At 32.9% G+C, this 13,298-nt stretch overlaps 1 protein-coding gene across 1 annotated transcript in view; it reads left to right on the top strand.

Moving 5' to 3' along the window:
- The window catches only part of LOC134839262 (uncharacterized), a 354,799-nt gene that overhangs the window by 322,089 nt on the left and 19,412 nt on the right, over positions 1–13,298 (top strand). The window lies entirely within an intron of this gene.

The following is a 13,298-nucleotide window of genomic DNA, read 5'->3' as shown; positions in this document are numbered from 1 at the left end:
ACTAACAGTTCCCAAAATACCAAAATGAAAACAATTTGCCTCCATTGAGGGTGCAGATAAAAAATACTTTCGAAAAGATAAAGATGTAGTTGTTAATTCTCTTAATCTGGTTAATTTAAGACCCAAGCATCTGTATTTTCTTTACTTTTCTTTTAGTTTAATTTTTTTTGTGCTTTTCTTCAAAAAGTCCATGGTTTTTTATGATTCATTAACAAGATTAAGGAGATAAAAATGAAGGCTGATAATTTGACGACTCCATCATAAACACTATATGAGATAATTAAAAAAAACCAGCCAAATTGTTCTAATAGTTAAATGCGCGTCTACACGTCTTGAGCTTACTTGATAAGGCAACTATAAATAATTCAATGGTGTTTTTTGAACCTTCTGACCTTATAAAAATGCCAATTTTGCTCTTGCTGATAGCCTCAACGATTATCAGCTTCCAACACACTTCTTCTCTTGATGAATGTCTTGTTTCGTACGTACTTTCAGGTGAAAAAACCCCTATAAACAGTTTCATGGACTGTCCTGTCATAATTTTAAGATAGTAGGTGCTCCAGCTTCAGAACAAATGACAAGAACATTCAAAGTTACCATCTTGATGATTTTATTTAAATCTGAGTCCAGGACCATCGCATAACAATAGCAACTGCCTAAAAGTTACAAAGCTATAAAACTAAACTGCAAGTTTTTTAATAAGACTGTCGAAGTCTCTGTAACAAAAGAGCGTGACCCAGAAATCTTGTCTAAACAACATGCGACAAAAAACTATGGTTTCAGCCGTTCAAAAAAAACAAGAGCAATTTTTGTAAATTATATTTGCAAAATTTGTCGCCTATAGACATATAAGTCAAAAAACAAGTAGTGGTGTATTTGATACATGAAATTTATAATTTAACTTTAAAAAAAACCTTTGATGCATATGATCTTGAAGTGAAAACTAACATTTTCCCAGCTCATTCACTGAGTCTATTTGATTACAAAGTCAAACAAACCCTTTGTAATTAAACCATCTATTAGAAATGATCATTTCGAATTGTTTCTGATGTAGAAGCCAAGGATTGGGTTCATGTTTTTAAACGTGTGTTCTTGAAAATTTAAGGGTTATAGAAACGTTAAGCCAAAAGTAAAACTGAAAATTCAATTGTTTATCAAAAATTTATCAACACCCGCAAAAACAACCAAGTGGCACGGGAAAACTAAAATAATATAAAATAAAATTCTTGCTGCGGACTTATTTTGGAGACATTAGAACCGACAGCTGTAAGATAGCTAACAGTTTAAAATACTAACGTGAAATTTTTTGGAACTGCCAAAAAGAAGACAGCAGCACCTGTTTTTTTAAATCAAATAAAGTAACAGAAATCAAAAATTTGTTTTTAGATTCATCACATCATTAAAATGCAGAAAAAAGGAACTGAGAAGCTGATATACTAACATGGGTACTCAAGAATGGAGCAAAAGCAGTTATGAACCCTTTGCGTTTCTCTTCAAGGAGTGTAAAACACTTAGGAAATTTCCGATCAATCTTAAGATATCTCCTGTCACCCCTGTATACAAAAAAAAACAGGAGGAACCAAAAAAGTATAGACTTTTTCAAATAACAGAAGCAAGGTCAAAAAACGTATCAAAAAAATCTAAATAAGCAAATAAACGATTATGTACTGAAGGATTATCATACAAGTAGATCACTATTCGAATTCCAATAATCATATTCAACTAGAGATGCACTATTATCTTTCAAATTAGTTTGACAACAGCAACCAAGTTTTTTAAATTTCTAAAACTTAACTTCTTAAATTTCAGTGAAAATTTTATGAGCAATCGACAGCAAAAAAAACTAATAAAAACAGATAAAGTTGAACTGATTTTTTTTCAAGGCGCTGCGCAGGGCACAGTCTTCGGACTACTCATTCTTTACTTATAAAAAAGTGTTATGAGCCATTAATTTCCAAAATAATGCAGAGCCGCTCAAAACGCTCATGATACAATGCTTATAATTGATTAAAAAAACTGAAAAAAAGTTGAGAGTCACAAAAGAATTGTTCAATAAAACAGGAGGTATTTTTCAACAGGATAGTGTAAACTTCTTTTGCATCGAAAATGAAGCGATTAAAGTTAAAATTTTGGAAACCTTGAAAATTGAATTAATCAAACGTTAAGTTTTCAGCAGAAAATCAAAAGAATGCAAGAGTACCAAAAAATTATCAATACCCGGAAAAATAATCAAAAGCGTTTACTAGAACAAGAATATAAGAATCAAAACACGAAAACAAAAATAAGCAAAAGAAGGCATGCCGTTTTAAAACATTGCTATCCATCAAAAAACTTTTCGATTTAAACGACTAATTGCTGCTATTGACTGCATCTACACTATCCTGCTATTTTAATCGGTTGTTGAAATTTTTTTTGATGATTTCTCTTAAAAACAATTTAAGTGGCACTATAAAAACTTGCTGTAATCCTCTTAATTACGATTCTTGGAATTTGTTTTGTCAATACTGGAAATGTTGAAAAAACTTGTTACCATCATTCTAAATTTTACCAGCCTACATCAAATAAAATCATCAAATCTTTGAACATTATCAAAGAAAAAAACTCGTCTTCAAACAGCAATACAGGATTAACTTTTTTGAAAAGCCGTTTTTGTACGAGTTCTCAACCAATTTGGAACAAAATACAAGAAAATAATATACTCTCGTATACAATATAACATACAAAGAACAAACTAACATACAATATAACTAAATTCATGCCTAAGATGTTTTTTCATAAAACCAACCTTGAAGATAAAACAGTGGCAGCCTATGGAAAGCTTAGATGGAATATCTTCGTTTTATAAGACGATTAACAGTTTAGTTTTCACTAACTTTAATGTTAGATGTCATTAGATAAACTAATTTCATTTTGTTTTGGTAGTGTATTTGGTGATCTTGTTCAGTATCCCATCGGAGAAGCAATCTTAGACTTTTTTTGCTACAGATGAAGAGGTCTTATTTTGGGGGAGCATTAAAGTTGAAGTTCTCTTTTGTCTCTTTTGTTGAAATCGTATTTTTTCCCTAATGTAATCTGAATTTGCGCATGTCTTTTCCATTTTATTGTTAGTTCTCAGATCTTTTTGTGAATGGCGGAATTATGTTAACAAACTGTGTTTTCTTTACTTCCTCTTTTTGTGACCGATTGCTTTTTAATGCTGATTTAAACTTCATTTTTTTGTTACCTGCAGGATCTGTGTCAACCAGATTTATTGATGTGTTGGAATTTGTCTCGAATTTGTTCAACTGACAATGTTTTCCTTGAAAGCACTGATTCTGATTCCTTAAGCTTTAACCTTTGTCCTTAAACTTTATCTAGCTTTGTTCTAATTCGCTGATTTTTTTATTTCTAAAAGTGTACACAAATATTTCTTCTAAACGTTAAACAGTAGAAGTTTTTTTTTTTCAAATTGTAAATTAAATTTGTTTAGTTAAGAGTTTCATAATCAATATGTACAACAAATAACATCATATTTGTTCAATTGATATTACTTTTGCCGGATACCGGGTATCCTGGTTTGTTGCTGAAGTCTTACATTTCCTTATAGTTTATATCAGAAAGAGCAATTTGTATTTCTCATCTTCCTTACTTCCCATGACACAAATGTTTGCAAGTTGATTTTCCATGACGTCGATGATTTTGAATATGCACCACGAATAACCGAAACAACATACTTAAGTATTGCAATATTGGTTGATACAAAAACGTCACGCCAATTATTATTCTGTAATATGTTTCTTGAAGGTTGTAGCGAGGGACAACTGAAAATTAGGTGTTCGAATGTTTCGCATTCTAAATTACAATAGAAAGATTCGGGGGCATTCTCGAGAAATAAAAACCACCGCTTTTCTCGATCTTTAAAAACAGCGTATGCAAATTTATAAAGAAAGTTTTTTTCCCATACATCAAGCATTGAATTTTTGCAAATTTTGCCTGTAAATTTAATCAATTCTTCTTCTGAACAGAGGTAACGGTTTGCTGCAAAACCCAAGCGGAAAATCACAGCTCGATGAAAACTACAGTTTTGTAAGCAGAAATAATAAACATCTCGCGATTTTGTCTGTATTGTTATAATTAAACGGCTATTGGTACTGTTTGAAAATATTGCAAAATCACTTGAACTTATTTCAATAGAGATGTTCGTATTTCTCAACAAATTTTTGATTTCTTTCGGTAAAATTGAATTTGTTGGTAATAACCTATTTTGATCTGACATTTCAGAAGCAAAGAAATCGATAATTTTCATACTAAAAAGTTTAAGTTGTAGGCATGGTAAGCCTATCCCACCATCTAAGATGGGGTGATATAAAACTTCTTTTCTTATGTCGAGTCTGCTTGTTTTTTTCAATTCTGTATTTAATAATTCTTGGCATTTACTAACAGTATCCAAGTTAACTGTAGTATGACGAGCCAAATGAAAAAACTTAGGGAGAACATAAACTGACAGTGTTAATGATTTGGCCCTCAAAGATTTACTTAGTGAAATTAACCCTCGATGTTTTTGAATTTGTGAACTCAACAATAATTCAATATTTTCAATTTTTTGGGAAGTGTAAAACAAGACACCAAGTATTTTTGTTTCCTTGACTGATTTATAGGGTGATAAATCAGGTATGGAAAGCACTTCGCTTTTACTTATGTTAATCATCATTTGAGTTTGTTTGCAAAATGTATCGATTAAGCGAAACAACCTGTCAATACATCGGATTTTGATAAATCAAGTTATGTCGTCTGCAAATGAAACTAGTTTGGGGCACAATATCCCGAAACCTTCAATTGCTTCTGTAGATTCAATTGCTTGAAGAAGGGGTTCGATAAAAACTATGAATAAAAATGCGGAAAGAGGGCAACCTTGTCTCACACCGCGATGAATTTTGAAGCTGGCTGATAAAAAACCATTTATCTCAATTACTGCTTTTGAGTCTAAATACAAAGTTTCAATAGCTCTAACTGAAAGCTCATCAAGGTTTAACCCTTTCAAAATTTTGATGAGAAGTGATCTGTCAACTCTGTCAAATGCTTTAGAAAAGTCTAATTTTACACCACATGAACCTCGGGTAGCCAATCGTTCTGGAGTAATCACTTTTTTCAATTTTCGTATTGCTGTCTGCATTTGTCTTCCAGGCAAATACGCGTGCTGATGGTTTGCAAAGGTCATTCTTAATTCGATTACAGACTACATGGGCAAATATTTTCGCGTCAGTATTCATAAGGCTGATGGGGCGAAAATCTTGTACTGCTATGGCATTTTCAGATTTCGGGATTAGTTTGATTATTGCTAAATAAAAACTGTTTGGAAGTTTTCCACCATGAACAAAATGATTAAAAACTTTAGCTAAAATTGAACAAAACTCATCCGTGAAAGTCTTGTATAGCTAAGAAGTAAGGCCGTCTGGTCCAGGCGAGCTTTTCAAATTCAATTTGTTTATAGCCAAGTGAATTTCATCTTCTGTAAAGTAATTATAGCCATCATTCGCATTTTTTTCGAGTTTATGTTTTGATAAAAATGTCTTTAGTAGTTGATCGGAGTCTGTTGTAGAACTATTGGAAAAAAAATTTGAAAAATACTTTCGAAATTGATTAAGAATATCTTCATCCGTATGATAAACGTTCTGATCCACTTGAATTCGCTTGATTGAGTTAATTGTGTTCTTTGATGTCCATTGACTATAAAATTTGGGAACACCCTCGAATGTATAGCTGAGAGTTTTCTGAATTTTTCGATAATCTGAAAAATCTTTTTCCTTGGAAACTTTTTGAAGATGTTCCAGCACCAAATGATTTTTTTTCAATCAAATTAGGGTTCGGATCTTTTCCGCTGTGAATGCAATCTCTGAGAACATTTTCGTGATACTTCAATAAAATAAGTTCTTTCTGATCTACACGCTTTTTGTTCTCTTGAATAAACCTCAGAAGGTCACGAAAATTGTGCTTAAATTTTTCGTAACTACTTGGTGATTCATTTTCGTAAACGTTTTTTAGGTCTTCACGAATTAAGCTGGCGTTGTTGTTTAAAATTTCTTCATTTAATTTCCAGTAACTAGGGCCGCGCTGATACAAGTTAGATGGCTTAGTAAAACCGTGTAAGAGCAAATGATCAGATATTGATATTTGAATGCTTTGCATAGAATCATACTCTGTTTCGAATTTTAAGAAGACATAATCTATGCGTGCAAAAGTTTTATTGTGTTTGTCATAATGTGTATAATCACAAAAATCATTCTTGAGTGCAAAATCAACAAAACCAAAACAGTCAGGAATTTGTTCTTTGAGTTGGGTAAATCGAGACAGCGAAACAACCTGTCAATACATCGGATTTTGATAAGGCAAGTTATGTCGTCTGCAAATGAAACTAGTTTGGGGCACAATATCCCGAAACCTTCAATTGCTTCTGTAGATTCAATTGCTTGAAGAAGGGGTTCGATAAAAACTATGAATAAAAATGCGGAAAGAGGGCAACCTTGTCTCACACCGCGATGAATTTTGAAGCTGGCTGATAAAAAACCATTTATCTCAATTACTGCTTTTGAGTCTAAATACAAAGTTTCAATAGCTCTAACTGAAAGCTCATCAAGGTTTAACCCTTTCAAAATTTTGATGAGAAGTGATCTGTCAACTCTGTCAAATGCTTTAGAAAAGTCTAATTTTACAGCACATGAACCTCGGGTAGCCAATCGTTCTGGAGTAATCGCTTTTTTCAGTTTTCGTATTGCTGTGTGCATTTGTCTTCCAGGCAAATACGCGTGCTGATGGTTTTTTACAACTTTGCAAAGGTCATTTTTAATTCGATTACAGACTACATGGGCAAAGATTTTCGCGTCAGTATTCATAAGGCTGATGGGGCAAAAATCTTGTACTGCTATGGCATTTTCAGATTTCGGGATTAGTTTGATTATTGCTAAATAAAAACTGTTTGGAAGTTTTCCACCATGAACAAAATGATTAAAAACTTTAGCTAAAATTGAACAAAAGTCATCCGTGAAAGTCTTGTATAGCTTAGAAGTAAGGCCGTCTGCTCCAGGCGAGCTTTTCAAATTCAATTTGTTTATAGCCAAGTGAATTTCATCTTCTGTAAAGTAATTATAGCCATCATTCTCATTTTTTTCGAGTTTATTTTTTGATAAAAATGTCTTTAGTAGTTGATCGGAGTCTGTTGTAGAACTATTGGAAAAAAAATTTGAAAAATACTTTCGAAATTGATTAAGAATATCTTCATCCGTATAATAAACGTTCTGATAATCTGAAAAATCTTTTTCCTTGGAAACTTTTTGAAGATGTTCCAGCAACAAATGATATTTTTCAATCAAATTAGTGTTGGGACCTTTTCGCTGTGAATGCAATCTCTGAGAACATTTTCGTGATACTTCAATAAATTAAGTTCTTTCTGATCTACACGCTTTTTGTTCTCTTGAATAAACCTCAGAAGGTCACGAAAATTGTGCTTAAAGTTTTCGTAACTACTTGGTGATTCGTTTTCGTAAAAGTTTTTTAGGTCTTCACGAATTAAGCTGGCGTTGTTGTTTAAAATTTCTTCATTTAATTTCCAGTAACTAGGGCCGCGCTGATACAAGTTAGATGGCTTAACAAAAACGTGTAAGAGCAAATGATCAGATATTGATATTTGAATGCTTTGCATAGAATCATACTCTGTTTCGAATTTTAAGAAGACATAATCTATGCGTGCAAAAGTTTTATTGTGTTTGTCATAATGTGTATAATCACAAAAATCATTCTTGAGTGCAAAATCAACAAAACCAAAACAGTCAAGAATTTGTTCTTTGAGTTGGGTAAATCGTTTGATAAGTGCATCATTTAACTTAAGTATTGAAGAACTGTTAATATTATCATAACTCAGCGCATTAAAGTCACCCATCATGATAATTTTCGATTTGTTAGGTAAAAATCTGATGCTTAATTTCAGGGAATTCAAAGTTGCTCGGAATGAAATTGGGTTCGCATAAACGTTGATAACAATCCAATCAAGTTTGACAATTTTTAACAATTGAAAACCTGTACTTGAAGCAATTCTTTTTGCAGGACTCAAGTTTGATGACCATAACGTTAAGAAACCACCAGAATTATTTGAGCCCGGGATGAAATCGAATAAAACATTATATTTATCCAGTAAACTCAAATGTATATTTGTAAGTTTCGATATTTTTGCTTCCTGAATGCACAAAATGAAACTGGGCGATTTTTTTAAAACTTGGCATTTTTTGACAAGTGAGTGTAATTTAGCTGGATTTCCTATGCTAAAAATATTAACGGAAAAAATATCTGGTTTTTCGCACATAGAAATTTTTGCTAAAACTTCCCTCCAGCCAAGTCTTTTCCGTTATTTTTAGATTTCATTTTTGGCCCTTTCTTCCGTGTTAAAACTGACCAAGAGGTTGGTGAAGTTTAACGCTCTCTTTTTGTAAGCATTCGTTGTTATTGTAACATTTCGCTGTTATTGTTTTTTTTTTTTTTTTTTTTTTTCAAATTGTAAATTAAACTTGTTTAGTTAAGAGTTTCGTAATCAAAATGTACAACAAATAACATCATATTTGTTCAATTGACATTAGTTTTACCGGATACCGGGTTTCCTGGTTTGTTGCTGAAGTCTTACATTACCTTATAGTTTAGATCAGAAGGAGCAATTTGTATTTCTCATCTTCCATACTTCCCATGACACAAATGTTTGCAAGTTGATTTTCCATGACGTCGATGATTTTGAATATGCACCACGAATAACCGAAACAACATACTTAAGTCTTGCAATGTTGGTTGATACAAAAACGTCACGCCAATTGTTAATCTGTAATATGTTTCTTGAAGGTTGTAGCGAGGGACAACTGAAAATTAAGTGTTCGAATGTTTCGCATTCTAAATACAATAGAAACATTCGGGGGCATTCTCGAGAAATAAAAACCACCGCTTTTTTCGATCTTTAAAAACAGCGTATGCAAATTTATAAAGAAAGTTTTTTTCCCATACATCAAGCATTGAATTTTTGCAAATTTTGCCTGTAAATTTAATCAATTCTTCTTCTGAACAGAAGTAACGGTTTGCTGCAAAACCCAAGCGGAAAATCACAGCTCGATGAAAACTACAGTTTTGTAAGCAGAAATAATAAACATCTCGCGATTTTGTCTGTATTGTTATAATTAAACGGCTATTGGTACTGTTTGAAAATATTGCAAAATCACTTGAACTTATTTCAATAGAGATGTTCGTATTTCTCAACAAATTTTTGATTTCTTTCGGTAAAATTGAATTTGTTGGTAATAAACTATTTTGATCTGACATTTCAGAAGCAAAGAAATCGATAATTTTCATACTAAAAAGTTTAAGTTGTAGGCATGGTAAGCCTATCCCACCATCTAAGATGGGGTGATATAAAACTTCTTTTCTTATGTCGAGTCTGCTTGTTTTTTTTTTCAATTCTGTATTTAATAATTCTTGGCATTTACTAACAGTATCCAAGTTAACTGTAGTATGACGAGCCAAATGAAAAAACTTAGGGAGAACATAAACTGACAGTGTTAATGATTTGGCCCTCAAAGATTTACTTAGTGAAATTAACCCTCGATGTTTTTGAATTTGTGAACTCAACAATAATTCAATATTTTCAATTTTTTGGGAAGTGTAAAACAAGACACCAAGTATTTTTGTTTCCTTGACTGATTTATAGGGTGATAAATCAGGTATGGAAAGCACTTCGCTTTTACTTATGTTAATCATCATTTGAGTTTGTTTGCAAAATGTATCGATTAAGCGAAACAACCTGTCAATACATCGGATTTTGATAAGGCAAGTTATGTCGTCTGCAAATGAAACTAGTTTGGGGCACAATATCCCGAAACCTTCAATTGCTTCTGTAGATTCAATTGCTTGAAGAAGGGGTTCGATAAAAACTATGAATAAAAATGCGGAAAGAGGGCAACCTTGTCTCACACCGCGATGAATTTTGAAGCTGGCTGATAAAAAACCATTTATCTCAATTACTGCTTTTGAGTCTAAATACAAAGTTTCAATAGCTCTAACTGAAAGCTCATCAAGGTTTAACCCTTTCAAAATTTTGATGAGAAGTGATCTGTCAACTCTGTCAAATGCTTTAGAAAAGTCTAATTTTACAGCACATGAACCTCGGGTAGCCAATCGTTCTGGAGTAATCGCTTTTTTCAGTTTTCGTATTGCTGTGTGCATTTGTCTTCCAGGCAAATACGCGTGCTGATGGTTTTTTACAACTTTGCAAAGGTCATTTTTAATTCGATTACAGACTACATGGGCAAAGATTTTCGCGTCAGTATTCATAAGGCTGATGGGGCAAAAATCTTGTACTGCTATGGCATTTTCAGATTTCGGGATTAGTTTGATTATTGCTAAATGAAAACTGTTTGGAAGTTTTCCACCATGAACAAAATGATTAAAAACTTTAGCTAAAATTGAACAAAAGTCATCCGTGAAAGTCTTGTATAGCTTAGAAGTAAGGCCGTCTACTCCAGGCGAGCTTTTCAAATTCAATTTGTTTATAGCCAAGTGAATTTCATCTTCTGTAAAGTAATTATAGCCATCATTCTCATTTTTTTCGAGTTTATTTTTTGATAAAAATGTCTTTAGTAGTTGATCGGAGTCTGTTGTAGAACTATTGGAAAAAAAATTTGAAAAATACTTTCGAAATTGATTAAGAATATCTTCATCCGTATAATAAACGTTCTGATAATCTGAAAAATCTTTTTCCTTGGAAACTTTTTGAAGATGTTCCAGCAACAAATGATATTTTTCAATCAAATTAGTGTTGGGACCTTTTCGCTGTGAATGCAATCTCTGAGAACATTTTCGTGATACTTCAATAAATTAAGTTCTTTCTGATCTACACGCTTTTTGTTCTCTTGAATAAACCTCAGAAGGTCACGAAAATTGTGCTTAAAGTTTTCGTAACTACTTGGTGATTCGTTTTCGTAAAAGTTTTTTAGGTCTTCACGAATTAAGCTGGCGTTGTTGTTTAAAATTTCTTCATTTAATTTACAGTAACTAGGGCCGCGCTGATACAAGTTAGATGGCTTAACAAAACGTGTAAGAGCAAATGATCAGATATTGTTATTTGAATGCTTTGCATAGAATCATACTCTGTTTCGAATTTTAAGAAGACATAATCTATGCGTGCAAAAGTTTTATTGTGTTTGTTATAATGTGTATAATCACAAAAATCATTCTTGAGTGCAAAATCAACAAAACCAAATCAGTCAAGAATTTGTTCTTTGAGTTGGGTAAATCGTTTGATAAGTGCATCATTTAACTTAAGTATTGAAGAACTGTTAATATTATCATAACTCAGCGCATTAAAGTCACCCATTATGATAATTTTCGATTTGTTAGGTAAAAATCTGATGCTTAATTTCAGGGAATTCAAAGTTGCTCGGAATTAAATTGGGTTCGCATAAACGTTGATAACAAACCAATCAAGTTTGACAATTTTTAACAATTGAAAACCTGTACTTGAAGCAATTCTTTTTGCAGGACTCAAGTTTGATGACCATAACGTTAAGAAACCACCAGAATTATTTGAGCCCGGGATGAAATCGAATAAAACATTATATTTATCCAGTAAACTCAAATGTATATTTGTAAGTTTCGATATTTTTGCTTCCTGAATGCACAAAATGAAACTGGGCGATTTTTTTAAAGTTGGCATTTTTTGACAAGTGAGTGTAATTTAGCTGGATTTCCTATGCTAAAAATATTAACGGAAAAAATATCTGGTTTTTCGCACATAGAAATTTTTGCTAAAACTTCCCTCCAGCCAAGTCTTTTCCGTTATTTTTAGATTTCATTTTTGGCCCTTTCTTCCGTGTTAAAATTGACCAAGAGGTTGGTGAAGTTTCACGCTCTCTTTTTGTAAGCATTCTTCCGTCAGAGGAACATTTTCGTTTGTTATTTTCGATATTTAATTTGTCTTTTTTTTCTTTTGCAGAGTAAGAATGAAAATCTACGACCTGATTGTTGAGAACCTCATCCTTTTGTTTTTCTTCGCTTGGAGTAGCTGCACTGTTTGTTTTAGATTCATCAATCAAAACTCCAGATGGTGGTGCTTCAACATTCTTATCTTCTTCATTTTCGGTACCATTACAAAACTTATCGCTTGTTGTTTCGTCATCGTTTTTCTCGTCGCTGGCATTATTGGAGCTTGGTTTTTGTGGGTAGTGATTATTTGGATTTTTGGTTATTTGGTTCCCTATGTTACACCAATCATCGTGATGACCTTTTTCTTGGCGTCCAGACATCTTGCATTTTTGACATTCATGTAGTGAAGGTATGTGAAACGAGATTTCTACACCTTCCCACATTTTGAAGCCATCCATTCTCGATTTATAAGACCAGTCCTTCAGCTTTTTCTCTTGTTTTTCGTTTTGTATTTTAACTTCTAAAATTGCTCTTCCTGTGTAAACATACTGACCCGGTTCAGTTACGATACAGGTCTCACGTTGGAATATGGGGCTATGAATTATGTCTTCTGGTAATTGGAGAATTAATTTCGCTTCGATATCGTTGCATACATAAGGCAAGTTCGACAATTTGATTTTTGCTAGTTTAGGGTAAATGTTCTTGGGTCTATGAGACCTTGGAAAGCATCCCATGGGAAATACCGTCCTGTTAAGTAGAATGATTCCTTCGCTTTTGATGCTAGTTATGAAATGCTCTGCTTCGGGGGGAGCAATAACTGTCAGTGTATGAAGTTTGCGGTCATCTTTCGTCACGGTTATTGTTTTTGAGATTGTCATCTTCTGTTGCATTGTTGTGGGGAATTGTTTAAGTATATCGGAAGCACAACTTCGATATGCCTGCGCCAGATTTTCAGTTGACCATACAATTTCTCTCGAGAATGGGGGGATGATTTTGATTATTTGGATTTGTTTTGTTTGTGTCGTCGATTTGTTTGCTGTTAGCGCATTTCTGAAATTTGTCTCCGTTTCAATCAGCACTTCGTGAGTAATTGGTAGCTGAGATTCCGTCAGTTGTTGTTGACTCATGACTTGGTTTTACTCAATGGGGGGCAAAAAAGCCTTCACCCGTAGGTATACTTGAAAAAAAAATTAGATTTTTCTCTTTCAAAATGTAGAAATCAGAAGTCAAAAACATCAACTATATTGCACGTGCGTAAACTTGTAAACTTAAACTATAAAAAGTTTTAAACTTGTAAACTTGCGTATATTGTAAACTTGTGGACTTCTACTGTTATATATCCTTTTCAAATCTATAGTTTCTCGAAAACAAAT

Source organism: Symsagittifera roscoffensis, chromosome 2 (assembly GCF_963678635.1).
Source record: "Symsagittifera roscoffensis chromosome 2, txSymRosc1.1, whole genome shotgun sequence".
In the NCBI taxonomy this organism is placed as follows: Eukaryota; Metazoa; Xenacoelomorpha; order Acoela; family Convolutidae; genus Symsagittifera; species Symsagittifera roscoffensis.
The sequence above is the reverse complement of the archived record's forward strand: the minus strand, read 5'-3'. Positions and strand labels throughout refer to the sequence as shown.